This window comes from Anopheles coluzzii, chromosome 3, assembly GCF_943734685.1.
Source record: "Anopheles coluzzii chromosome 3, AcolN3, whole genome shotgun sequence".
NCBI classification, from domain to species: domain Eukaryota; kingdom Metazoa; phylum Arthropoda; class Insecta; order Diptera; family Culicidae; genus Anopheles; species Anopheles coluzzii.
This window is the reverse complement of record NC_064671.1, coordinates 38,325,328-38,353,296: the sequence shown is the minus strand read 5'-3', so window position 1 is coordinate 38,353,296 and position 27,969 is coordinate 38,325,328. Positions and strand designations below refer to the sequence as shown.

General features: G+C 35.9%; 1 long non-coding RNA gene across 3 annotated transcripts; it reads left to right on the top strand.

Moving 5' to 3' along the window:
- Positions 1 to 5,032: 5,032 nt before the first annotated feature.
- LOC120957725 (uncharacterized) lies at positions 5,033 to 27,969 on the top strand. 3 transcript variants are annotated; one of them, XR_007452574.1, is made up of 5 exons: positions 5,033 to 5,162; positions 5,236 to 6,029; positions 13,653 to 13,810; positions 27,113 to 27,468; positions 27,725 to 27,969. It is a non-coding gene; the product is annotated as an uncharacterized LOC120957725 (long non-coding RNA). The 3 variants fall into 3 exon arrangements; XR_005751975.2 differs by lacking the exon at positions 27,113 to 27,468 and having other exon boundaries at positions 13,658 to 13,810; XR_007452573.1 differs by lacking the exon at positions 27,113 to 27,468.

Below are 27,969 nucleotides of genomic sequence, written 5' to 3'. Positions count from 1 at the left end.
ACGTATTGATAATTTTTTGATTACTTAATTCAAATCGTAATGAATAATACAAAAACATCCGATACTTACCACTAATTTCCTATAATTTGAACTTATTTCAGAATCAATAAACCGCGCCAAATCTAACTTTCAAATATTTGTTTATGCGTGTAGTGGTAAATGAAGCTGCCAAGAATGATTAAATGGTTGAAGTATCTGCACGTGGCAAAGGGCTGAGTCAGTATATCTAGATTGCCACTCCCAAAATCATTATGTATGAATGCAACTATAATTTATGCTTGTTTGCTTATTTGCCATCATTTACCACCCTCCGTTTTCCTCAAATGTGATGCCTCTATGTGGGTTTTATTAATAAGTTGTTTCTATTGAAACAAAGTTCATCCAATTAGTTTTTATCGCAACATCGCTATTGGAACAGAAATATCCTCCACTAGTTCAAAATTTTAAAACTATTTTTGCATTCGTCATTTACTCCTCATGATATGTTAGCTGTTTTTCTTACTAAAATCTAAGAAAGGAAAAGAAAACATGGTTAAAGATGTTTTTTAATCCTTTTTTTTGTAGTTTCCCTGTGATTTTAGATGAGGAAAATCTTTAAAATAGTAAGCTACAAATCATTCCTTAATCTTAACACCTAAGATAGTTCCTTTATTTCTTCGTTTATTACCACACGATCGATCCTAGTGAGAGTAAATAACTCGGAAAAACTAATTCAAATTATTATCTAGCTCCCATTTTCCCTAGACTTCGCGGCTCCCTAATCAATATAGCGACTAGAGCAAACAATAATATTTCGTGATCGAAATGGGTTGAAGTAACTTGAACCACGAAATACCCATGGAGAACGTTTTCTGGCCATCGATAACGACGTTCTTTGATATGTAAATGCCATGCCCAGAAGCAGTGACTTCGACTTTGAATCACCATCTTGTATTTAAGATCATCGAAGCAATCTAGAAAATTCATCTTGTTAGATGCTTGTGATGCTATAATCCCCCTTGTAGTTTACTTAGGCAAAGACTGAGTAATCTTAACTGCATCACTCTCGTTCACCCTCAATCACTCGGAATCACTCAGTAGCTTACGCAATTTGCTACGGGCAGAGGATGTAATGGTGTAAAAAGGAACAACATATCTCTTACCCATGACTAGGTCAGACTAAACATTCAGAACTAAAAACTAGACTAAAAATTCTGCCATTGAAACAAAACAATATTTGTCGGTACGGTATGAGAGAATGCTAGGGTCTACCAGTCAGATGGAAAGCCAAAATTGACTCAGTTGAAAAGACTATAAACTAGGCTAATCCGCGAATTGTGGAGCTCCGCTCATGCGCCTCATTCCCTGTTGTATCAACAAATCAATTATTTTCACTACAGTTAATAAGACAAAATTAGAAGGTTTAACATTATTATTTTTTTATTTTACTCTTTATTTATTTTTTATGCTTTTAAGACTGAAACGGAAACAATTTAAAACTTTTTTGTTTGTTTGTTTTCTTTTTTGCGTTTAGCTCATTTTGACTTTCGATAATTGATGATTTGCATTTGCAAAAATGCATTTAACATGATAAAAAAGGAAAGAAAAATACAAACATTGACCAAAACACCAACAAGATGGAATGGATCAAATCGTTTGGTTGAACATACTATGGTCAATAGTTTATGTTAAAAGCATAAACTTTTGAATAGCGGTGTAATACAGCAAATAAAATATAGAATAAATAATTATTTTCTTATTTAGAATGTAACATAATAAACCTATAATTTATATTAAGCATAGAGGATAAAGTGAGCAAGATCATATGGATTCATAGAAATTAAATTGAAATATGCTCATTTATGTCATCAAGTTAATTCTTTACTTTGTTATTTATTTATTTAATTGAATGGTTCCACGCCATTTCTTCCTGCAGTTTTACAATCAATTGAATTTTTTTGAATAAACAGATTTTTGCTGTCTATAATAAATTAAACATTATTCAGTGTAACATTGCAATTAATTCACCTAAAGTTAACGTATGAAATTTAAGCACAAGAAAAATAAGATCAAAATACACAGGATGCAAAGGCAAAAGTAAAAAAGCCTTTTGCTCCTTAAATACAGGTTGCTCATTTAAATAATATCTAATAATCTAATTTTAATAATATTTAATATAAATTAAAAAGAAACATTTGAAATTTATTGCAATAGAGTATTAAATATCAAGTACCATGTACCAAGTTAAATAGAGCATGATAGGTTTACCGATAAATGTTTAAGGAAAATTACGCGCAACCGCACCATGAAATCTTTAAGCATTCAATATGGCGTTAGCTTTGCACATCCAAAAATGGTCATCGAATTGAATTTATAGTCAGTACATCTTGAAATGGCATGACAACAAACTGTCGCCATTTGAACACAGAAAAAAATATTACAGTTGTGTTTTTAAGAACCTGACTAACCTTGGTGTTTTTTTCGTATCAAAGAGATTCATGAAATTTAACATACCGTTGACATCAAACGCTCACATAATAGTGTGCGTCTTCTCAAGCACATAGCTTGACCTCGCTGCCTTTTTATGGTGCTACAATTTATTAGTATTACATCACTTACGTTGGTTTGGAACAAAAAGGTCATGAGACTTGGATCATTTGAAGTAAATGATGGTGAGTTACCACGCGATGTATAATTGTCACAACCTTTTGCGATAATTGCTGGTATACATGAGAGAGCATCTTGTTCATGACATGAATGTTTCATTAGTAAAGCCTAAAGAAGCTACACCGGATAGATATCCTAACAAATTCCTCTATCTACAGATTGCCTTCAAACCTAGCATTATTACATACGAATTCAACAGACATTGTGTTTATTGTGTCAACAAATTGTGTTTAAATTTGTATTGAATCTTAATTCCTTACCACGCAGGGAGGACGGTCCATTTCAGGCTTCAACCCATAATGGGCATGTTATTGAGTTGTTCGAGTTGACGAGTGTACCACGAGACCACCCCACATAATTATCATAAACGCACCCACATTTTGAGATATCATAAAAATATTTCACGTTTACTTTAACACGGCAACTTGGATTTTAAGATAGCGTGAGCCGATTAGATGCAGCTTTTTTTTCTTACATAAAAATATTTGCACAATGCGTAAATCGATACGTGATTATCTAATGTATTTTTTGCATGGATTTACGTCAAACCTAGATCAAACCGATAACAAACAAACAACTGGAGCTTAATTAATATGATGAGTTAAATGACACGGTTGGACCGTACTGACGTACAATGTGACAACGAAGCCCTCTTATTACAGCCCAACAAGGTATCTGCTCCAACGTAGTTATACACACGGTTTAGTCACCTTAATTATAGGTTCCACATGTCACAGGCTAGTCTTATCCTTGTGAGTGACCCTTGGTGAGACTAGCTAGGAATGAATCCTATCTTTGATTAAATCTATGCATAAATAAATGGACATTGAGCTACATTTAATGGGGCGTGAAAAGGGGTAGTAGCATGCAATCGTAATGGGGGTCCTGACCGGCCGTGACCTCGCCGTAATTCCTTTTATTTGTGTATGACAGGACAATGTGCGTGAACAGGGATGAGCAGTTAAAATTAAAAATTAGCTAAAGGAATTCAAACCTCATCCAAAACTAACAGAAGTTCATAAAAATCTATGTAACAACGTCGTTATAAACGTTATAAAAAGTATTAAAACGATGTCTCTGTTCGGATGCTTTTTGAACGATAGATTTGTCTACGATTAGAATAAACATGAGTACGACGAAGTTTTCTAAAGTACAATACGCAACAAAAAAGGGACAAATTTAAACTACATGATAACGAGAAAGCACAATCAACCAACATCAATATCAGTGCACAATACAGTATGAATTTCTATTACACCTTTCCTGCGATAACTGGCTGCAAAACAATTAAAGGTCCAAGCACATGATTTCGATGCGTACGATAAACAAGGCGATAATGAGTTTTACTGATAGATTAATAACCGTGAGATGATAAAACAACATGTATGAAACTGATACATTTATGTGTTTTTGGCTTGCCGGCCTCAACCGATCGAACAATCTAGCCCAATAAATCTGTTTTTCGGCTTAGAGTAATTGCCTTGTTCAAAACACTTGATTGAACATTTCCAGCTGCCGACTCATTGCCAATGTGATGCGTAGCGTAATTTAAGTGAAAACTGAACGCCTGTTGTCTGAGCGATACCAGTTACGCCATTACACATCAACTGATCTGCCAAATGGTAGTTAAGGTATGACTTTATTTTTTTTTTCATTGAATTTTAATCTATTGTTGTACATTGTACAACATTGTTGTATTGTTGTACATTAAACAAAAATGATTTAAAGTAAAAAACTATATTAGTTTCAGAATTACATCGTTTAGCTTTAGTAAGTTTTAAATAATCATTTTAATTAAATATTTTTTAATATTTTACAGAATAGTTCATAACATTTTGATTTGTCGAATTATACTTAGCGCTTGATGTGACTATGAACTACCCTGTGCTAAATATTTCCCAAACCTTTGGTTTTATATCTCTGTTTACATACACACTGCTGGTTAACTAGCTGTCTAAGCTCTAAACCTCTCGTATACCTTCTGACAATCGTCATTTACGGACATTATTTTGGTATGTGTTTAACAACCAGTACATCCAAGGAAAAACTGTTTCGTTTGTGTTGGAGAACTCATTTCACTCTTCAGCAAAATGTTTCAACCAAAACAATACGCAATGGTGAGATAAAGTGAGAAACGGCATCAAGCACAATACACCCTTCCGGTTGCTGAGGGATGAGTGCTTCTACCCCTTAGCGAGAATACTCTAAAAGAGCGAGCAGACCTACTCTTACCCGTATGGCAAAGCGAGTAAGGATTCTTTTTACATGAAACAAAGCAAGATGCACAACACTAGAGCCATGTTGCGCTAGAAGGCGTGGTTTTCTCACTGAAAGCTGTTGATCTTTTTGACGCTTCGAGCACGTTTATCAGTGCTCGATTTTCCAGTCTGCGTCTGTGGCAATGCTGGAATTGTTGCGGATATTTTGCTCCAAATACGTGGACGAAGTGCGTGCAATGTTTGTTAGTTTCGGCTTTGATATCTGAGGATTTATCCATGAGATACTGGCAATGAGTTGTAAGTGAGACGTAGTGAGTATGCCAGTCTTAAGGTGCTAACCAGCAACGAATCTTTTTTGGGTGATTTTCAGTCTTGTCAGCGCCAAAACAAGAGAGACTAAATATTGGCTTTTATCAGTGTAGCTGGTTTGTGGTATGTTACATTCTCTCTCTCCAGCGAATAAAGTCAATGCTAAGTATTCGAACTTCAGAGAATACTGCTAGAAAGAAAAAAAGGAAAGCAACATTTCACAGTGTGTAGAAGTAAAGCCCAGCACTCTGCAAATCTTTGCCAAGTCTTCGCGAACCCTATCCAACAGTTACGAACTGAACGTGCAGTGGAGAAGTGTATATAAAGATATCCAGCATGCTTTCGATTAGACTACCACGAATGATAGTATCGTGCTGGTATAAAAACGGATGTCGCGAGTGTAATGGTTTATGTTTCTACAAAACAACTTTGCCATGGTGTATTTAAATAACAACATAAACTCAGTAATGTATGTTGTTCAGGTTGGTGAAATGTTTTTAAGTATTGAACATTATTTCAACTCCAAAACTAATCTTTTTTGTGTAGCATGTGAGACTATTAACAAAACAATAATGCAATTTTAACATAAGTTGTTAATAACAATAGAGTGCATCAAACAAATCAAGCAAAGAAAAATAAAGTTTAGTTAACAATAAAATGGATCTACCACATTAATTGGCATGCGTGGTATAGCAACCTGTAATAATTGTTAATCTATATAAATCCACAATATTTGTGAAACAGCGACTTTTGTATGCCCGTTGTACGAGGGAATACAAAACTGGTCATATTAACCAGTGCCGCAGCGCAGGCGTAGCATTATTTTAGTACTTGTTCCGTGTAAAAATGCCGTCGGTAAGTTCAACTATGCTGCATTATTGTCAACTATTGAATAAAATGTAATCATCCCAGTTACTGCATTCTAAGTGATTACACATTCAGCAGTTAGTTTAGTTTAGTATTAATTAAAACAATTTTAGTTAAAGTTCTTACTATTCAAATAAAAAATTTCTAACGAAATTAGGCCAAATTTCAATGAAAAATATTGTATAACAAGAGGTGATGTATATGATGCGCGGTGTCGTCTTCTATGCCTTGAACCTCTTTCGGTTAGAAGACGCAATGCACAGTGTTCTTTCATCGCTGGATTACTAAATGGCTCTATCGACTCATCGCCTTTGTTGCATCGAGTCGATATCTATGCACCATCCCGAACACTTAGGTCTAGAGAAACTCTACGGCTCGCTCAACCCCTTTCCAGCGCTGGTCGGTCTGACCCTATTTTCCGCATGTCGGCTGTCTTCAATACTGTCTCATATTGCTTAGACTTCGACATCTCGACTCAGTGCTTCAAGGAACGTCTCCGGCTTTTGCCGTGGCCGCAGTGAATTGCGATGCAAATCTTGTTTTTGTTATGTTTTTTTATGAACTGTTACATCTTAATTAGGCCATACGGCCCGTTGAATATTAAATAAATAATAATAATTATTATTATTATTATCATTCCATTATAAATCATAAAAATATCTAAAGGTAATATTAAACCAACTTGAATTAACAAAACTAAAACAAATCTATAAAAAAAACACAAAAATGTGCTCATACATCCAGTTGTAATACATTAATCATCACTTTAATGGGAACATATACAGTACAGTTATTATTAAAATAAAGTCATGCTAAGTTGTTTATCCGTTTTATAATTTTAAAGATTTTTTTCATTGAATTCTTAGATTTGCTTTGATGAACTTAGCGAAATAAGGACAATTTGATGATTTTAATTATTTTATGCTTAATTTCTGTCAATTTTTCATAACGCAATTTATCATTATATTTCAATTAATTTCATGTTTATACCTATAGTATTTTTTCCAATATTTAAAAATGGAGTTTGAAGATCCTTCAAAAATTCATTGATGATATAATTGACCGTCTATCTTTATGCACCTGTCAACATTTTAAAGATAAACTTATTACAATTAATCATAAAGTATGGAGTACTTCACCATCTACGTTGGTTGGAAGTATTAGAAAACAGTTGATTTGGTGAGAATGAAGGGACATTAATAAAAACCTTGACCAGCATGTTTTGGCGATGTCCTTGACCACTACATAACTGTGCAATTATAGTCTCGTGGGGAGTTCTCTGGGCAACAGGCCCCGTCCATTGCAAGTAAGCTAAAGCGGCTTGTAATGTTTGAGTTACAGCAAGGAATCATCTGTCGTCATCTTGGGAATCAAGCTATCTTTCGTTAGGATGATACTATCTTTGTTGAACAGAGGTTCTAAGGGATATTATGGATTAATGGAACGGAAATATTCAACAGATCGGTGGATACGACGTGAGTAATATGTCTGCATCATTTCAATGTTCACCTGTAGCCCAGTCACTCCACCTGTAACCATCAAGCAATTAAATATTCGTAATTGATATTCATGAATGAAGCACAGTTATTACAAACTGATGCCATTCATCATTCGAACTGAACCCTTCCTTATTAATAGCTCATTAAAATAATTTCCATAAATCTCGGCTAGAAACACGCCTCGAGCAAATGTGTAAACAAACAGCTAGCAATTACGACCGTCATTTCAAAGTCAGTTGAAGTTAATGAGCGTTAAGCATCATCGATAATGCGTGGGAATGTGTTCTGGGAGGAGTTCAGTTTATGTGTATGATGTATCGCTAGATGAACGACTCTCGCGAAGAGAATCTTTGTACGGCAGTGCATAACCTCCCGTCTTGCAGCTTGTTTGTCAATGAGTGGAGCATCTTTTGTATTCGACTTTATGAATGAAGTATCGTAATGAAGACAGCTTGAACTTGACATAATAGGATAACGCGAGTAGAAAAAAAAATAAAACTGATCCCCAGCAGACAGCATGGTTAAGGCGTGAAATATTTAAACCCTGATGTGTTTGCGTCATGTTCGTTGATATATTGTGGCGTTTTAGAAGTTTAAGAAAGGAAGAGAGAGAGCGGGAGAGAGAGAGAAACGGGAAAGATAGAAAGTAAAAAACAGTAGCAGATCGTTCGCGCATGTGATCATCATCTGCATGAGCACCAAATGTGGCAGTTTCGTGCATTTGTTCAACCTTGTTTCATTCGTATCATATGTGGCTACGGTTTCACCAAGTGAACTCGAATCAGGCTTATAGTTATGCCTGCTACTCCGGCGACCTAGTAACACATGCATCAGGCTGTGCTCATGGGGACTTACTCTAATGCAAGAAGAGCAATAATGGCAAGAGTAGGGCCGTCTGTTCATGGTAAAGGGAAAATAAAATTATTATTTATGGACATTCGTTTCACTGCGTCTGGTGGAGATTCGATTCCTCATCTTCAGACCAGAAGGCAAAATTCTGGCACAACGAAAGCCAAAACCCAAATCTTATGCCACACATATGACAAATCAGCCACCAGAACAAATGTATCACATCAATTATATGGGTGAAATGAGAATGGATCGAAAATGAATGGTATGGTCCTGATAAGAATGTCAGAAAGAGGTTGAAATGCTATTGAAAGGGAAAAAAATCAAGAAGCATTGAAAATGTACTGCAAATATTTACTGCCCTTAAAACGTGTTTTGATCTGCTAAAATGAAATTCACTATGAACCCATATCAAATATTGTCTGTTCATTTTCGTGATGGAAGAGTCGTACGAATCACATCGTTTCGCCAAATTAAACCAAACAAACAAACTGATAAACCATATGGTAAGTATTTATTTGAAAAGCCGTTGATGGGATGTGTTAGCCATACGATACCAGGGATTATTTATCGTATTCTTATGCATTTTATACTAACAATCATAAAGAGTATTATGAATGTCGATTTAACTGTATAAATATGTTATTTTTATTATTTAAAAAAAGCGAGTTGCCTGAGGAAATTAAGAGCGTATAAAAAAGTAAAAAAAAAACAAACTGGCAGTCGTGCTCGGGTCAAAATGAGCAGCTTTTTTGACATATGATTTTTGATGAGGTTGTTGTGTTGTATTTGTCCACACAACAAAGCTAAGCAACACAATTTCAAAATGTCTGATTTTGTCGGCTGAAACGTGTAGAAAATGTGTTTGATCGTAGTGTTTGTAAAAATTTTATATGCCGACTTTGCCGCACGCATAGCATCGCGTCAAACATCGATGTTAGGCACTTACATGATGAAAAGGCGCTACTTATAATAATTTTAATTCATAGATGAACAGTAAAAGCATCAATTAATGTTATAACTCTAATTTGTAATGTTAAATTCGAAAAAGTTATGAGTAAACCGCTTATCATGTCCTTATTTTTTAGCATACTATTACTACTACAACAACTACTACTACTACTAGCATGGTGTATTCCTCATACTCTGTATTAACAATACTCGAATCAATTGCCTGATTATTGTTAATACAGATACTTTAATACATCGAACCTAAACGTATCCGCCAATTTTTCAAATTTTAATCAATATTTCTACCAATTCTGCCAATGGGGTTTCATCCTGTTAAGCAGTTTTATTGTGAAGATTGCTATGAAGTTTCAGTTGGCTGCTGAAATCATGTCATGGGAATTTCTTGTTCCGTATGTGAGCTTAGCCTCAGGTTGGACTGCAATGTATCAAGAGTGGATAGCTGTTAATTATCGCTAAATCAATTAAGCAATGATCGTTGAAAGCCTAAACGGAAGAAGATGAGTATACTGTGTAACAGCTATATTACAGAACAAAGACTTCAAGAACAAGTTGATAGCAATGCGTGATACAATTCAAGATGAATTTTATATGAATCTTTCACAGGGTTCTTCCAAGCCCAATTTCATTATCATTAAATAGTAAGATTTTACCCCAATAATATCCCCAAGTCCAAATGCTGTTTGCAAAAGTGGAGGTATCATACTGACTATGCAAAAGGAATATAAATGAGCTCCAGCTTTCCTTTCTTTTTTTATCGCAAGCAATGTTGTAGTACGCTAACTCCTCGGGGTATTTAGTTAGTCCTTTTTCTGGTACAATATATACATGAGATGGAAAGGAAATCTTTTGCATGAGTGAATGGTTATAGCTGTGTTATCATAAACTGGTAAAGGAAATATGAATACAATATTACGATGAGGTTTCTACGTAACTCTGCACAGTTTTTAATGTAGTTTTTTTTTTATTTTTAACTTTATTGATTGGTTAAATAGAAAAAAAAGAAGTTTATATTAGGCCTGAAATTATTTCTATTGTGTGACTAGCTTTTCTTTTAGTTTGATAGTAAACAGTGGTCCCGATATAGTGAGAAAACAATCGTCACACCATTCAAGTGGTCGGTCGAACTTCAAACTGATAGGATGGTTATCAGCAAACTAATTACATAGAGATTTGACTTTGACCGGCGGAAGCCGGTGATTTAGTTAATAATAAGTTTGCAAATCAGGAAGATATAAATGTGAGATTCAACATAGAGTTTTTCATCTATTTATTGCTAATTATAAATTATTTCATATATTTTTTAAATCATATTAAGTATTCTACTCGAGTCTTATTGGATTTAGTAATAATTATCGATTGAAAGATAATTGTATGATGCATTCTACGGCTTTATTTAATATGATTGATTCAAAATCAATTCCTCAGAGGCCTTGGCACTAACATTAAACCATATCATCATACACATTACATTACTTGCAGTAATTATCAATTAATTTAAAAACTATTGCAAGATGGCACAATTAGGGCGATAAACTAGAAACTGGAAAGTACATTTCGTTATATATTTAACATTCTATTAGTAATAATTAGTTCAACAGTCTAAAACTATAACCTGCACGAACGAAAATTATAACATTTCACATTATGACAAACAGCTACGAGAAGAATCCAAATGCATTTGAAATATTCACCACATGCCGAATAGTCTACCAATCTTGAGCTATCCAGCTCCAAGCAAGAAAAAAAAAACAGCTGATAATAATGAAAGGTGTGAATATCTCTATGCGTCTACGCATACGTTTGCTCTCACAACAGTCGGTATATGGTTTGAACGACTTCTCGATCTTTAGCTAACGAGTGATCAAATTGTGCCACAATACAAGCGTTCCATCTAAGTCCTGGGACAATAAATCATTGCTTATCAGTAGAAGGTGGGAACAGCATGTTTCATTACAACTTACCTCAATGTACCGGACGCTCAATGTAAGTGTCACTCTGCTCCGCAATCGCAGCAAACGCCCTATCCGCTAATGTCCGCTGAACCGACGTACAAGACCTTGGTGATTGCAGGGTGAGAAGTGCCTCTGGAATCTGTTCAACTGATGCAGCTATCATTTTATCAATATTTAGAAAATTTATTGCAGCACCGAATAGCTCAACAACTGCTTCAATATTGATTAGAAGGCATTCAGAATGTCGTATATGATTCAATTTTTTCCATGAAAGCAGGTGATGTTAGTTTACTTTGTAGCGATTGTTATAAGAATCACATTACTTATTACGAAATGTTACTTGGAGACAGTCCAAAGTCATTTAAATATTATTTTGACAATATTGTATTACTAAAGTATACCATTAAAAACAGTTGTATATCAACAACAATCAATTATATGCCTTCTCACCTCCTGCACGTTGGATGTCTCCTGCTCACTCATAGTCCAACTGCCTACCAAATAGACGGAAGATTCCTTTATAAGGATTTTGATAATAATCAATTCGAAAATCAGACAACATTCTCGACACGCAAACTTCCACTGATTAGATGTTCAAAAAAGCTATCTAAACAATGTTACCTTATTCACGGTCAGCCATGCTTGTTTACAGAGAGTTACAAAAAGGGTTTAGACAGTACCAAAGTAGTTTCCCTTAATGAGAGGCTAAAATGTTAATTTTTGCCTTGGTATCATCAGTATCTAGATAGGAATACTAGTTGAATAGAAAAAAATATATAGCAATAAATTCTTCTTTATCCAAGTAGGGAGCTTCCGATGTCAGTATTTCATTATATTTCTTTATTATCCTATCTTACATGTTCCAATAATATTGATTTAATTTCCGAGTCTGACGATATCAGACAACTTCGCATCAGCAGCAGTATAAATGTATTAATAAAATGAAGGGTTATTGAATGAAGACTGTTGATTTTTTTTTTCGCTTTTTTGTGTTTACAATATAGTCTAGTGCAATGAAACTACAAATAGTTGTATCGAGCTGTTACAAATACAAAAAGTGATATTTGTACTGTGGAATAGGCTTCATGATTCAAAGCCCGTAAGCATTTAATTCTTCAATGTTCAAATTACAATTTATTTGTTTACTATTCTTGTGTTTCAACATATATATTCTGTTTCAACATATATAATATTTCAACATATATAAAAAAAAAACAAAAAAACAACAAAAAAGCAACATCTTCAATAAAATCAAACCAACGCAACGAACATTGATAAAAGTCCTTGTTTTTTTGTTTACTGATTCTAAGTCACCTTTGAATTTTGTGGGATTTTGTTAAGGATAACACGCCTAATAAGATTATGGAAACGAACATCATGGTGAAGGATCAATGTTGGTTCAAAGCAAGATAAACCGAGGATAATCGATGCGATGATACCGAATAACGTGTTGTACGTAAAGGAAGCAAAGAAAACAAGACTGAATAAGTTACAGATCGCTTTGGGAAGATTAAACCGGAGGATTTTTGTTTCGCTTGTTTTCTGTTTTTTTTTTGTTTATTTTTTTCACTCCGTACAGATATATGTGAAACATTGGTAAAATCACTGTTTATCAATTATTTCCTTAATCCTTATTAAAGCAAAATAATACGAATAATGCTTTATATGTTATGCTGCCAAAAGAAGGGCACTTGCATGTTGTAGGCATTTTTATTTCATTACTCACTTTTTTCTAGCATTTAACCGTAGAATTGGCAATCAGATTTACACACGTAAGTTGGCAATCGGCATACTCGGGTATGCCACACATTTTGACGCAAAAAATTAACGGTTTTTTATAGGTAAACAATGCTTTCTATATTTTAATGCTGTAAGAAGATAATGTCGGCCATATGTTCTCTTCAATTTTATTTATTCATTCAGTTTTTTTCATTGTATGATAAATTGAACGGTCAAATTGAAATTTGCTATCGCTTGGATTTGACTCGAAAATAAGTACAATACGAAAAGAGGAAGACGAGAAACGTCATTCTCCCTACAAAATGTGTGGAATACCCGGGTATGTTGGTTGCCAACTTACGTAGTGAAGTTTAAAATAAATCAAAATAAAATACTTACAGGCTAAATTTGCAATTTATGCACGAAAAAATCAGAAATTAAAAGTTGGAAGGCAACGGAAAATTTCAGGTCAATAAAAGCAATGAATCAAAATTTATTTCAGTTTAAAGTTTAAAAAATAATAGGGTATCTGGTTGCCAACATAAAGGTTAAGAATGCGTATGTTATTATAATATGTCTGATATAATATTGTATTATTTTGTACTATATTTCTTTTACAGACCAGTTCAATTTCAAACCAACCCGATCCTCAAACACATAATATAATTATTAAAATAATGGTAGTGTCATATGCACCGAAACACAAGTTGTCCTAACATGATTATCAAGACGATTAGAAGCACGCCAAGAAGCAAGCCATTTAGAAGCATTCCAATCGGTAGGTATATCATAGTACATATAGTTTTAAGCATTTAAACCATTTATTGCACAATATATATTAATCACCAGAGTTTTGAAAAAAAGAGCAACCGTCGCGCACAATTCTTCATTACAACATCTCCAATGAGCTTACAATTGAAATAAATAAAAAAATACTCACTTCATGTATTTCACATGAAAACCGGAAAAGCTTGGAAACACGATAACAAAATTTATTTTATCGTTGATTCAATTAAACTGAACGTTGACATCCGAGTAGAAACAAATGCACTTTATAAGTCTTTAAGCAATCACCTGGGACCCTATCCCAACTGTGATGAAAATTGGATTACAATCACACGCTCAATCAGCACGTGTATCGCTAGCCAGAATGTTATTGAGCATTGGGATAAAATAACCTATACCGAGATTATTCTATGCAATTGTTTACTGTTTACCCTGATACGGCAGCAACCTGCAAGCGGTTGTTAATAGTACTCTCTTAAACACTTATCTTAAGGGGTCACTCCAACAACTCCCTTTTCAACTGAATGCTATGTTTTCACAACACAACCGCACGAAAAGCCACCTAAAACCGAATGTTCAATTATACACCGCGTGTTTGTGCATTTTGTTGCTTATTTAACCACAGATGGTAGCAATTTTGAGGTCATTCCAGGTGGTCGCTTCGCTTAATGTTCAATAAACAGGAGACTAATTCCATCCATTGAAAAAAGTGTAATGTATGAAAAAATTTCAGGATTTTTGAAACAAAATAAAAGCATTTATTGAACAAATGTTCATTGAAAATAGTATCTAGTAAATCACGCAATGACATTCGTGCTGAGAATAAAGACGTACATAACCGGAGCTGTACAAACTGTATAATCACATCAGGTATGATGTTTCCAAACTGCAAAAACTCGATTTTCTATTTACGTGCTCAGGCAATGCTGTTGCGTATTAGCTGGTGATTCGTTTGAAAGAACTCTTGCATTCGCAATAAACTCCATATGGTGCTGACAGAAGGTCAAATATTTGTATCTTACTGTCAGAAGTCACTATTTAATGTTTAATCTTGCGTCACGGTGCAAAATACATGTTCTCATTTTCATTTAATCACAGTTGTTATCTCATTCGTTTTGAGTGCATCTTTGTAAAACTATAATTATGCATTCTGCGCTATGTTACGGTTTCTGCGCTACGTTAACATCCACGTACAATCATCCTCATGGTGAAGCTTACTCACCCAGTATCGTAGCATTCGTTTGCAGTCACCCTCGACTAAACTCTAACGCATCAACCCACATTGAATTTACCGTGTGTTTCGTTGCACAACGTTTCTGGATATGGTTCGAAATGGGTCGTTTACGGTAATAAAATAAGTAGATTAAACAACAGTCCCGAGCGGCTAATGGTTATCATCTGGCCAAATCTATGCCTCCAGGGGTTTGTTGCCGGAAAAAGGCGTTGAAAGTAGACAAAAATACGCTTTTGGTAAGGTCATCTGACGAGTACGGATAGTACGATGAATCCGTAAGCCGATGAAACAAAACGCACGAAATATGTGTCAATGGGCCTTTGGGATTGGAGCTGTGTGAAGAATGGAGCACAGTGGCTATCGTCCAACAGGTTCAGCTAGCCGTAAAGAGTTTTCTACACCTTTGGGCATTCGGTGTATGAGTATAATCTTGACTGGAGGTTATTCTCACTTCTTGAGATGGCTATTAATTTTTTTATATACTATCTCAATGAGATATTAATTGTGTTATTCCTTTTTCTTCACCAATAAATTATCTCTAGTGGGTTTGCGTACGTTATTTAACCGTCGAATAAATATCAAAATTAGCTTGAATATTAAAACATAAATATTTCTTCATAAAGCTGTGATGCACCAACCTAAGTAAATATGATTTAATCACATTGCCTTAGATGCCGCAAAGAAGCAGAGACTACCAGTAATGGTAATTAATAATTAAATTCAATTTTCTGCATTGCATTGCTTCCGATTCACTTTTCGTTTCTTCAAATTTGTTCCCCGTCTTTAGAACGTATCATATTTCACAGCAACCTAAAATGGTCTAATAATCGACCACTACCCACTCACTGATGATTGAATTGGAATCAAATCAATGGAGCATAGGTCTTGCTGGTAGTACCATGTAGCAAGAGTTCAACATTTCGTTTGGCCTTTTTGAGATCGATGTGTCTCTCCTTTCATACAACTACCAATCATTAGAGATTTATTAGGGACTCAACAGACCCAGGGGAGGAATGCTGCATCGTTCGGTTGGACTTCTTTTCTGAATCTCCAGTTGTTCATCGAAAGTGTGTCTTTAATAGTGTATGCACAACAAATCTGAGGGACGCTAAGATGGATCAGTGAAACTTTGACAAATTGATTCTCAATAATTCATGATGAACCTACAACGCACAGCGGAAATAACCTTGCAACAGTAAATGGAACTTTAATCATAAATAACGCTTAATATTTACGAATACGCACATAATGGAAAACGATATGCTGCAAAGTATTGATGTCATGCTTCACTTATATGTCTTTGCTTAGTTTTTGTTTTACAGTTCTAATCATTTTATATGAATTCTTACGAAATAAATAAATATTATTTATTCCTAATTCTTAAATATTAAACAATCCTCTTGATTTATGGTTCCACACGGGTGATGTTTTATCTTTTCACTGCTTTCCCTGCTTAATCCACCAAGATGAGCAATCACAGCACATACTGTCGGCAAACTGTCCGTCGAGCAGCGACACTCCCATTGCCACTTGACACCTGTCGTATGCCGTGCTCACTGTTCACCGACAAACAGAAGTGCCTTCTGCCTAACAAGTCCTACCGCAATAAACTCTCATCGATATCCTGCTGGGCGGTCGAGTACTGCTGCTGAGTGTCAATAATCATTTAGCGCTTCCTTTTACCGAATCTAACCGGGTTGCAAGGGGCAACGCTTTGAATTGAAACATTGGATTTAATAGAATGGTCCAGTTGCGCAACTGGCAGTCACACCCCATGACGCCGTGCAGCACGCCTCGAAAATTACTGAAAATAGTCCACCAAGAACGTGGCACCCCCGTGGTGCGTAAGTTTTTACACTAGGGGAATAACCGGTTTCGTTCTGGTGTGCTTCCCTTGTTCGTGATGACACATTGGTGGCAATTGCCCTTGGAATAGGCAGGACCTCGCCCTGGGCCTAAATTTAATGTGTGCTCTTCTTGACAAACTTTCCGTTTTTTGCAGGGTGCAAAAAGAACCTTGTTTTCGAAATAAGAGAATGAATGGCCGATGTAAGGGGATGAAAATTTAGGTTTTATGCAAAATGCATGTAAAGCGCAGGTTGGTGGTAAAACTTATAATTATTATTCAATAAGAAAACAATTCACCCCTTAGTTTATTGAAGATCAAAACGATTTACAAAACTTTTTCAACTTATATTCTGCAACAATAGATTTTTAACATGATTCCTAGATAAAGGTGAAATATGTATACTTCGTATTCGATCAGAAGCACACATGCCTACTGCATTAGACCCATTCTTCGCAGTATGATGAGCCATCACGAAACACTCAAAAATAGTTGACAAACAGTGACACAAATGTCACGCACATCAACAAATCCAACAGCGATCCAGGCCATACCCACCAACAAGTGTCAAGATTGTACCTCTTGATTACCTTCCACGCATCGTGATACTGTCCCCATGCGACTGACACTCCTACCCGTATCCGTTTTCCTACGCTTGTCCAGCACAATCCCTATTGGGAACGGAACTTTGACGCGTGTCGCGTGAAGAAATCGTGCCCGCGTGACACTTGATACTCCTGAGTAAGTATCTCTGATCTGGGGAAATGTTGCATTTTTCTCCCAGCTCGCTTGTATCGGAAGTCACTCCTAGAGCTAATCTACCGGCTTTACAGTGTGTAGTGGGTAAATATTTAACATTCACATCAGATGGGATTTACACGCCTCCGTGTTTGGCACACGCATAAGCATTTTTCAATCCATCAACTGACTTTTGGGATGGGAAAAACGTACCGAGTAAACAAACGTTAAGCAACCAATGTCCCTTAGGATACAACTTTCTCGTTTTTAGTATTTGCATTTTGACACATTTTGACACGATTGTTCACACAGCAAATCATTCACTGTCGTAAATCGACAGTTCGCAACGCGAATGCTATAAAAAACACAATCTCACGAACGTCACTGCTTACGAAAATCACTCGCCTGGAAATGTGTTGAATATTGAAGTGTAAAATTTACAATCTCCCTTAATTAGTACGCTCTTGCTACTTAAAATTCACGAAGGGTAATAAAATCCCTGTCCTGCCAAGGTAGAGGCTTATGCTTTGGTGGGTATTTCATTTGTTTTTAAGACTTTTGGTGTCGTGGTTGGTTGTCGAATTCACCTTCACCTAGAGTGCTCGGTGGTCGTAAAATATCAACGACAATCAATTAAAAGGGAACTACTAATTTCACAGCGCGGCAGACGACACTGTTCGGGGCGCATGGGGTGATGGATGTAAATCTTTTCTCAATTACTGCGTGTTTAGCATGTTTTACGTGCTGCCGTTAAATTAAAGCATTGTTCGATTTTCTAATGATTCTTTAACAGTTAGTGCTTAGTAGGATGCTGCTGCATATTAATTTGGGATCGAGAGGTAATATAAAATTGGAAACAATTAGTGTTTAAAAACAATGTTGTCAGTAACATTAGTATTACACCTTTTGTTCCTAGTATTTCTATAATTTTGCTATTACAGTTAATTTTTTTCTCATTTACGTTTACTTTATTTATCCATTTAGCCATACTTAATTCCCAACTGCTAGGTTCATACTCGACCCAACACCGTATATCATCAAAGAAGAGGGGCTCGTCTAATGGTTGCACAGGATATTGTTTTCATTTCAATAAAATTTCCTTTTTCCACCTTGTTTTTTCAAAACTTTACTGCTAACACGAAAATCACCCAAAAATTTCAAAGCAATAAAAGGACTCGGTCAATGGGTTTGTACGATATTGTTTCCACTCAAACTAGAACGATTGTTTTGAGACCGATGACAGTCCTCTCTGAGGAGTTGGCAAACATAGAGTATCGTATCAGTACAGTTTGCGCTGTTATCGTAGGAAATTGGTTGTTGTCGAAACATCCCAAAAGAAGATTCTACGAAATCGTTGAGAATCCCCATTGGAACAGCAATGTAAACCTCAGTGTAATATGAGGGTTGTTTTGTATATGGATTCATACCTTTACTTGAACGTTTGGGTATCCTTAATGGCTTTTGAACGATGTCAGTGTATATAATAATTAAAAGAGTATACATTTTTACTACATAATACTACAGACTTTTTATGAATAACTATTTTTCAAAGTTAGTGAGAGTCAGCACATCTAACTATCGGTCTAGAAGGGGATGATATTAAGCGCAGATATTTATTGATGTGTTAAGATTCAACCTTTAGAAAGGAAGAAAAGCATCATACTGTTAATCAATCATATAAAGCAGCTAGTATGCAATGCTTATGGTAGTTAACTATTATGGTGGGATAGATTTACTATCAAACGGGATAACCAAACCCAATCCTGTTTTTCTTCTAACCCTAGTTCTAGCATCGATTGTTGGAGATTGTGCTCTGCTAATTTAACGATGAGTATTCTCCAACAATACCTTAGTGTGGAAAATAAATGTGTTGTGGTTTTGTTCAACATTTTTGTTCCATTTTCGGTTCCATCTTACAAGATATTTTCAGTCCCAGGTGAACCGGAAAAGGAGATCCCATTTTCTAGTAAATCTAGAGCATCGTAGAGCTGAATATTTTATCACTTGATTCATGAACAACGCTGGTAGGTTCTTGGTTCATGTTCTGGCGCGCCCTGTTATGCTTGAAATATTGAAGCGGAGTTAAAAGTAAACTCAGACGCTTACATATTTACTCTTTGTTCACCATTGACTGAAAATCCTTTTTCATAACCATCTTCCGCTCAGAAATCAATGGGGAGACTATCAACGATTGTTAGGATTTGATAAATGTTATCAACATCATATCATCATATCTCGAATTGGCGAATTTCAATGATTGCAGCATCCATCAGCAATACATTTTTATGCCACAAAAACTCCCTTTGATTGATTATAAATATTATGTATTATTAGACCAAAATTCTTCACCTTTCGTTGCTCTTGGTGTTTTCAAATTTCAAATTCCATCTTCCAAATAATTACTTTTGAAATTTAGCCCCTATTGTTTTCAGCACACTAAACGAACACCCAACACTTACAAGCAACTTTTCTGGCGTGTTGGAATGCATGAAGATGCCTGACGTCGCTCAGAAAATGTATTGATTTTAAAATGGCTTTGAAAAATACAAGACAAATCGAACACGGAGCGTACCAGCAGTGTAGACAAGAGTAATTGAACGATCAGCACAGTCACGATATTGACTCATCAAGGTGGTCTTTCGAAGTCGAAGTCTGAAGAATACGTGTTTAGAAGAAAAATCATCTAATCAAAAAGAAAAGAAGCGAAAAAATACTCACTGGGGTTAAGATGTCGCTGACTAATTCTGGGGTAATTCCTACTACATTCTTATTTTGTTCATCACGTAGGATTGAATCTTAAGACATTTGAAAAAGTTTTTTTTGCGATTGTTACGAAGAAGACTGAACACTTTTCTATGTGTATGTTGAGTAAGTTTAAAAATTTATTTGTCTCTTTTATTCTCGTTTAAAATCGTTTACGTTCTAGTTTTACTAATTTAGTATTACTATTTAAGTAATTTTTTTAGGTGCCTAACATTAGATCTTTAATCTTTTCAAGTTTAATAGTTCAATTGTAAAGCAAGGTCTACAAATCCAATACAATTGTTTACTTTTTCGGATAACACAGTACACAGTACACAGTACAGTATGCGTTAAACATTAAAAAAATAACATATTATTGATGAAAACTGTAACAACCAACTACGTACGTGCATGATAAAATAAACACTTACTTTCACACATCATCACCCGGCAACATTGTAATACATTCTCGAACAAAATTAAGCAAAACCCAAAATTTCAACAACGACCCAGGATTTCACTGCTTGCTAAGTCACCCTTTTTTGGCATCAAAGTTACCTGCTTAAACTTTTAAAATGTTAGGTTTACACTGGGATGTCATGGTTAGGATTACAGTCTGGGAGCGTAACCATAAATTTCTCATTATGCTAATGCAAGGCAGCCCTTTAGTAACCTGTCAGGTGCAGTCGCAACAATGCTAACAGAACATCTTCTGAATAGGTTTATGGTTTCCATTTTTTTTTTCTTTAAAAAAAAACATGCAAAACATACCACATTTTTTATTACTTTGCGTCACTTGGCTCTTCCCGATGGGTAGACGAACCAACTGCTATAAAACGGAACAAGTATCGATTCCAATCTGGACCATCACACCATAAGCACAACTGATACACCAAACAATGTACGAATGTAGAACGTTGCAAATAACTAAAAAACAGCTCCACTAGACGAAAACCAAACACAAGTTTGCTGGTTACAAGGACGAGGAGATTTTCTTCTCCATACCATCATACGATCGATGCGGAAAACCTCATAAAACCCATGATTCGATATTGGACCGATTTGAGATTCCATCCCGGTTCATTATCCGTTTTACGGTTCTTTGAGGTTCTGCTTTCGGGCAAGGTTTACAAAACGTTCCAATACTACAGCTGCTCATTGGCAAAGACGTCTTTCTCGTTCAATGGCACATCGTGCCCATGTGCAAGCTACGACCCTTTTCCAGTTCCTAGTTCAACACACTATAACAGAAAACTTCTACTCCTATTAAACTGTCTATACCGACCAACGAAGGCATCTCTTTGCCGCTATAGTCTAGCAGGGTTTATGGAAGCTATACAATCTTTCACATAAGCTAACGAAGGGCCGAAGCCCATTTGCATCATTTGTTTTTGCTTTTGAAAATGGATAAAATGTATGTAGCGTGTATTCGTGTGGCATTCTGAAAGGATACGGAACATAATGATGGACCGATACCTCATCTGGCATAATTTGCTTAACATTTACCTACTTTGCTCACTCAAGCCCTGAACTAGAGCAAGCTTAAAACAAATCTTTCTAATGCAATGTTGGAGTAAGATTCCTATCTTGTTGTTTTACCCGTACTGTTTGTTGAACTAACTGTAAGCATTTTTGTTTACTGTAAGTGTAAGGTTAGGTACATAAATTGAGTTATGTATTGGCTTTTGTGATTCGTTTGTACGCCACCGTAGGTTCATACTTCTTTTCTAAATATTCTGCCAAGTTTATCATTACTCTCACAAGGGGAAGTGTTTTACAAGTGGCTTCCTTTCGTGTTCCCCTATACAATCATTATATTCTAAACCAATGATGCTTCGAATCTAGCGAATAACAATCTCATGATTGGAAGAGAACATTATTTATTCGATTTGATTTGATTGGAGATTTGATGAGTGCTACGACGGCGCATGTGCGAGATATTACTTTATGTTCATATATTTCATACCATTATTCATTTAAATACCTGTATGTTTTCTGATTTCTGATTTCATGATTTTTTTTTTGTGCGACATGTTTTTAGTTTAGTCATTGCGCAAATTCGCCAATAAATCTTCCATAAATTAAATTTCTTCAATTATTGAGAGTATTATTAGCGTATGTTATTATTGTGTTTCAACATGGCGCTAATCTCTGAAAAAATGTATTTTTATCAGCGTTATAACCCAATAATCTTGTCAACCATTATATATGTGGACAATGAAAAAGAACAGAACTATGCTTTGCTATTAGTTGCTTATTTATGTTGGGAAGAGCTTTGTAAATAAATGCAATCATTACCTTTGCAGAATATATGTCGTCCATTTGAAATCCCTTAGGATTTACCAATAAAAGGAAAGACAATTTATTTCAAATTTGCGATGGATAGACACAAATTATCATTAATTTTTTGTGCATACGTAAAAGCGTTCTCCGTAAAATCATTCAATTAAATGACTATTGATAAAATCGTGATAGCTACATAAGAGTAAACAACCAGTCTTTTACTATACTCCCAAAAATCTACACCTTAAATTATTGTCCACATTCTTGAATGCGGAGAAACGATTTTTTTCCATCGCACTTTCATCGCCCAGCGCAATCCAGCTGTCACTATTTATCTAAATTTAACGGATTTCTACCATCTCTGATTCAGATTCCGCCTGAAATTACGGTCCCAAAAAGGGACCAATTCAAAATAAAGCGAAAAAAGTTGTGGCGCACTCTGTCTGTCTGGATTCGTTATCACCCCCTCCACCACTGACCGTCTACCTCTATGCCTCTATCCACCATATCTGGCAGTATGTATTTCATGAACCACGGTGAGCAAGATTCCATTTTCTAATTCCATTCTGCACAGCGGAAAAAGAAAATCAACGCTCTTTTCCCCCAAACACACACACACATAAACACCCGCAACTCCATACACCCACAGAGGACGTGACGCGTGGCTCAATAAAATGGCTTCACGGTCTGGTTCCTGCGCAGGGGGAAAAATCTGTATCCATAGAAATCTCGAACGCTTATGTACAGACGCGTGTAGAGAGTAGACGGAGAGATTGGTTGGAGGTGGGCACCTCAATGGAATCGCTCAACACCACCCTCCTGCGCCGATTTCCGCCGTGTCTGTTTATATACACAACGAACAGAAATACATAGTGAAAATGGATAGCAAACTACGTTTCCCATTGCTTCCACTCCCTTTCATCTAATCATTGCGGAACAACTCAACAGAAATCACCCCAACAAAGAAGCTCCTATGAAGAGATTCCTGCCTCGTGTCCGACCCAACCTATCCCATGCGATGGCGAAAAGCGAGTGTGATAACAAACTGGGTAGAGATAAAAAAAACCTACCATTCCGCATAGAAGCGATGTACAGATTACGCCTCACTTTGATGATTGCTATCAGTGAGCTTGTGGTAGTATGCATCATGGAACAGACGATGATTATGGCTATGATGATACAACGGAACACATATATACATACATATTGATATTCCCACACACTCCACCGTTTTTCAATGCTGCGTTTCATCATCATCATCATCATCATCATCAGTAACCTTTTTCGTAGGATGAACGTGTGGGTAGGAAAGCGATTCCCCCTTTGCGCATTGCCTTTTCATCCTTTTTTCCACTCTTGCGCTCCTATCACAAACACACGTATCCGGATATGCTCATAAAATGAGCTCTGATTCTCAACCTCGGCGTTCAGTTCGGCTTTGGTTCGCCGTTTGTGACGCGACTCCCCGCTACAGCGGTTGCCTCGCCATTGCTTCCACCATGTAGGGAAGGAAGCGGAAGGTTCAATGATACATAATAGCCTTGGAGCTTTGCCAGCGCTGAATGTTGCTCTCGGAAGCAATACGCGGCAGCATGGAATCAGATTGCAAACATTAGATTGAGTTGGGTCCGGGTATGGCATAACAACAACAAAAAACAGCGAGACGTTAGGGTTTTTTTCTGCTTTATGCTAAATCAGTTTTTATAATACTTTACGGTTTGATACTGTCTATGTATTGGATGGATTTTGGCATGAGTATGAAGACATAACGATATCAACGCTACGTGTAATTATTTCAAACCGTTTTTGGCAGATCATTTTTGCCCGATTCTTTTTTATTTCATTCTTATGCTTTCATATCACAGACCCACTGAACTGAACGTTGTGTAACATAAATAGAGTGAAAGTTGAGGACATGGATGCTGGAAAATCCATCTTTCATTACATTCCTGTCCTCGCGCCATCCACTACCAAATCACCGTCATTAAAGTCAGCCATGTGAAATGGGACATCAGTATCGTGATTGCGACCAACGAAACAAACGATAATAGTCTGAATGTCACATAAAACTGATCAAAACGTATCGAGCTTTTTCTTTTTTGATTTTTTGTTCTTCAATCTTTCCTTTCACAATATACGCTTAGGTCGCAGCTTAGTGAATGGTTGGTATTTTTTATATCCATTGCTCTGACGCCTCGGAGAAATGAAGGTTTGACATAAAGCGCATTCTTTTTCTTCCGCGCTTAGTCTGATTCGCCCCTTGGACAGTTTCGTCAGTACACTTGTATGTGCAATAGAATACAAAGGAGATTTTCTTCTGATTCTATATCTATACCTCAACGTATGGCTTATTTGAACAAAATCACAGATTTTCTCAAGAATGTCTCTGTTGATGTATAATGTAAAAATAGATAAAAAATATGAACATCATGTTAGAGAAAATAAAAGTAGAAAACAGGCTTTTGATTTCTACGCTTACGTTAAAATGTTGGGTAAAGATGTTCGTTTCCCATCTGCAGATACGTTCCACTGCTCTTGAACGTGCTCTTATGGCCGTTTGTGTTCTTGTGTTTCTTTCGCATAGTTGTTTGTATTATAGCGCTGAGTTTAATGGAAAAATCAATAGCCTCTTCTGCACCAGTGCAGAACAGTGGAAAGAAACGTCTCGGAAACGAAATTACTGGAACCCATCCTGGAGGTCAAAAGAGTTCGCCCGAGTTGGGTAGTAAAACGTGACACAAAATCAGGACCATTTCACTCGGCACAATCACAGAGCCTATCGCAAGCCCGCCGTCGGGTTCTGATTTAGGACGAACTAAGATGGGTTTCGAAGATGAAAATAAGATTTGCCGGGTTGAAGTTTTATGGCGCAGAACAAATCCTGACAGCATATAGAGATGGCCTAATCTTGGATGCTAGCTGCAGCTGTAATACAATTTATTTTAATATGTTTAACGATGATATCCTGCTTTTACAATAAGTGGTGAAACATTAAATTTTACAAAATTTCTCATATTCTTTCGTTGATGTATTTATTGTTAAAAATAAGAAACAAAAAAGCTAGCAATAAAAGAGTTTTTGCACTAATTTTCACCATGCAAACCGACATTTCTTATTGCCATGTTATTAAAATAGTTATATGCTAAGGTAACATTACTAGCCCGAGTTTTTATGCAATATTCAAAATTTAAAATCCAATGCACTACAAAACTATAAAAAGTAAGACATTTTAAGACATTATTCAAAACTCATTCAACTATCCCAATTGATTGGCGGTGTAGTATGACGGCTAATCCGCTTGATAGCTGCATAAATCCAAGCCCGATTTAGACTCCCAAAACCGCAGTTCTCACTCACCCTTACTCCATTGTGCAATGCTGATAATTGAATCAACACTAAGGGTGCGAAGATGATTTTGATTGACACACCCTGTATTATTTTAGGCACAGTGGCCACCATCACCGAGGCTAGAGTAAAAATAAACACTACACCAACTGGCGTCAAACAACAGCACAGCAAGTTGCCAAGGATCAGGTTGAACGCGCACAAATGTGTTAAATGTAACAAATGAGCTCTGAGCTACATAATACACTGGCAGCACTCTACTCATCCACCTCACATCCCTTTTTACCCAAGCACACATGCTGGATAAGCAGTAAAGCCTTAAATCGCTCGAAACAAGTGTAATCTCATTTGCTCACTTGCTTGATGCCAACGGCTTTCCGGCACATTCTCACTTATGTTCAACATGGCACAAAATGGGAAAGCGAGTTTAATGTTACAAATGGTTCGCGGTTTTGTTACAAATTAACCAGACAGGATTTAAACCTAGCCCAGCAATCGTTTGGTTAGGATGGTTAGAATGCTAGCTGCGTGAAAAACCACGCGAGGCGCTATGAATTGGATTTTGGAAACGCGAAACCAGTAACGACCAAACCGATTGGAATCAAAATATGGGCATGTGGTTGGGAACTGATTATGGGCGATAGGGATGATTTGAGTTCAGCTATAACAATAATACCGTAACGTTAAGTAAGTTCAATAATTAAAACTCGTTGATCGATCTAAAGCCAGTCGTAAATCGTACAAAGGCTTTAGTTTTGTTGTCATTCTTGTAATATTAGAATTCTTGAATTATTGACGAATAAATTTTGAAAATAAATTAAAACTTTTCTTTAATTCTTCTATTTCATACTTTCACTATGAAAAGCATTAAATTAAACATTAGATCATTTGAAGTAAATTGGATAAGAGCTTTTTGAATATGCATTGATTATAATATGGATAGAGCAGACCTCTCTACTGACAAATGTTTTGTGTCATCTTAGATGAATTGTTGTTATACATATTTAATTAATTTTAATAATCACTCTGAAACTTTTGTTCATATTAAAAAAAATTAATACATTTTTAATAATAAACACACATAAAATTTTTTGAAATTCATGTAGAACACTTGAGTACGGACTTTACCCAATCATACAATGTATTCTGTGCTCGACTAGCACACGGAGGTAACGATGCGCAATCAAAGAACACGGCACAAAAAGGAAAGTAAACGATTCTCAGTAAATTGCCAAAAATCTAATATTGCTCTGGTTTGAATGTGTCTCTCACTCCACGTGTGCTGGTACACAAATGGGTGTTTGCTCGCTCCATAAAACGTTTGGTGTGCTTGAAACCATTTGGCTGCCCTACCAAAAGGTCGTTTACAGTATCTTGCTCTAAACTGTCTTTGGTATGGTGTTTGCCTTCGCTCTGCCTTCGATAGGCTATAGCGCACGTACAGGATGCAGAGGAATGTGAGGTAAGTGTACTGAACTCAAACCAACTAATAGCGCTACGTATGAAGGTTGGAATACATAGTAGGAATATATAGTTTCCCATTGAACGCTATCTAGACCACATGTGTTAAATAGTATTAGTACAAAGCATTTGACTTCTGGCTGTTTAATTTAAAAAAGCTGGTTTAAAAAGCATAAAATCAAAATATAACGTCACGAATTAATATCATTAGTTCATATTATGAAATTAAACATTTTGCAATTATCTTTCTTTCACAGGAAACAGGCTTGCGCATGATGAGTTCTACAGTTAGAGACGTGTATAGTAGAGTGTATAGTATAATTACCAAGAGTTCATTTATGTATTGTCATGCCGAGGAATGTTGTTCTATCGATCGTCGATAACTTTCAACCAGTCTATACTTCCATGACCAGACAAAAGTATTATGAATATTAGCAAAATGATAATGCTTTTAAGTATTATAAACGATAATAAACATTCAAATTAGTGAATACAAGTAAAA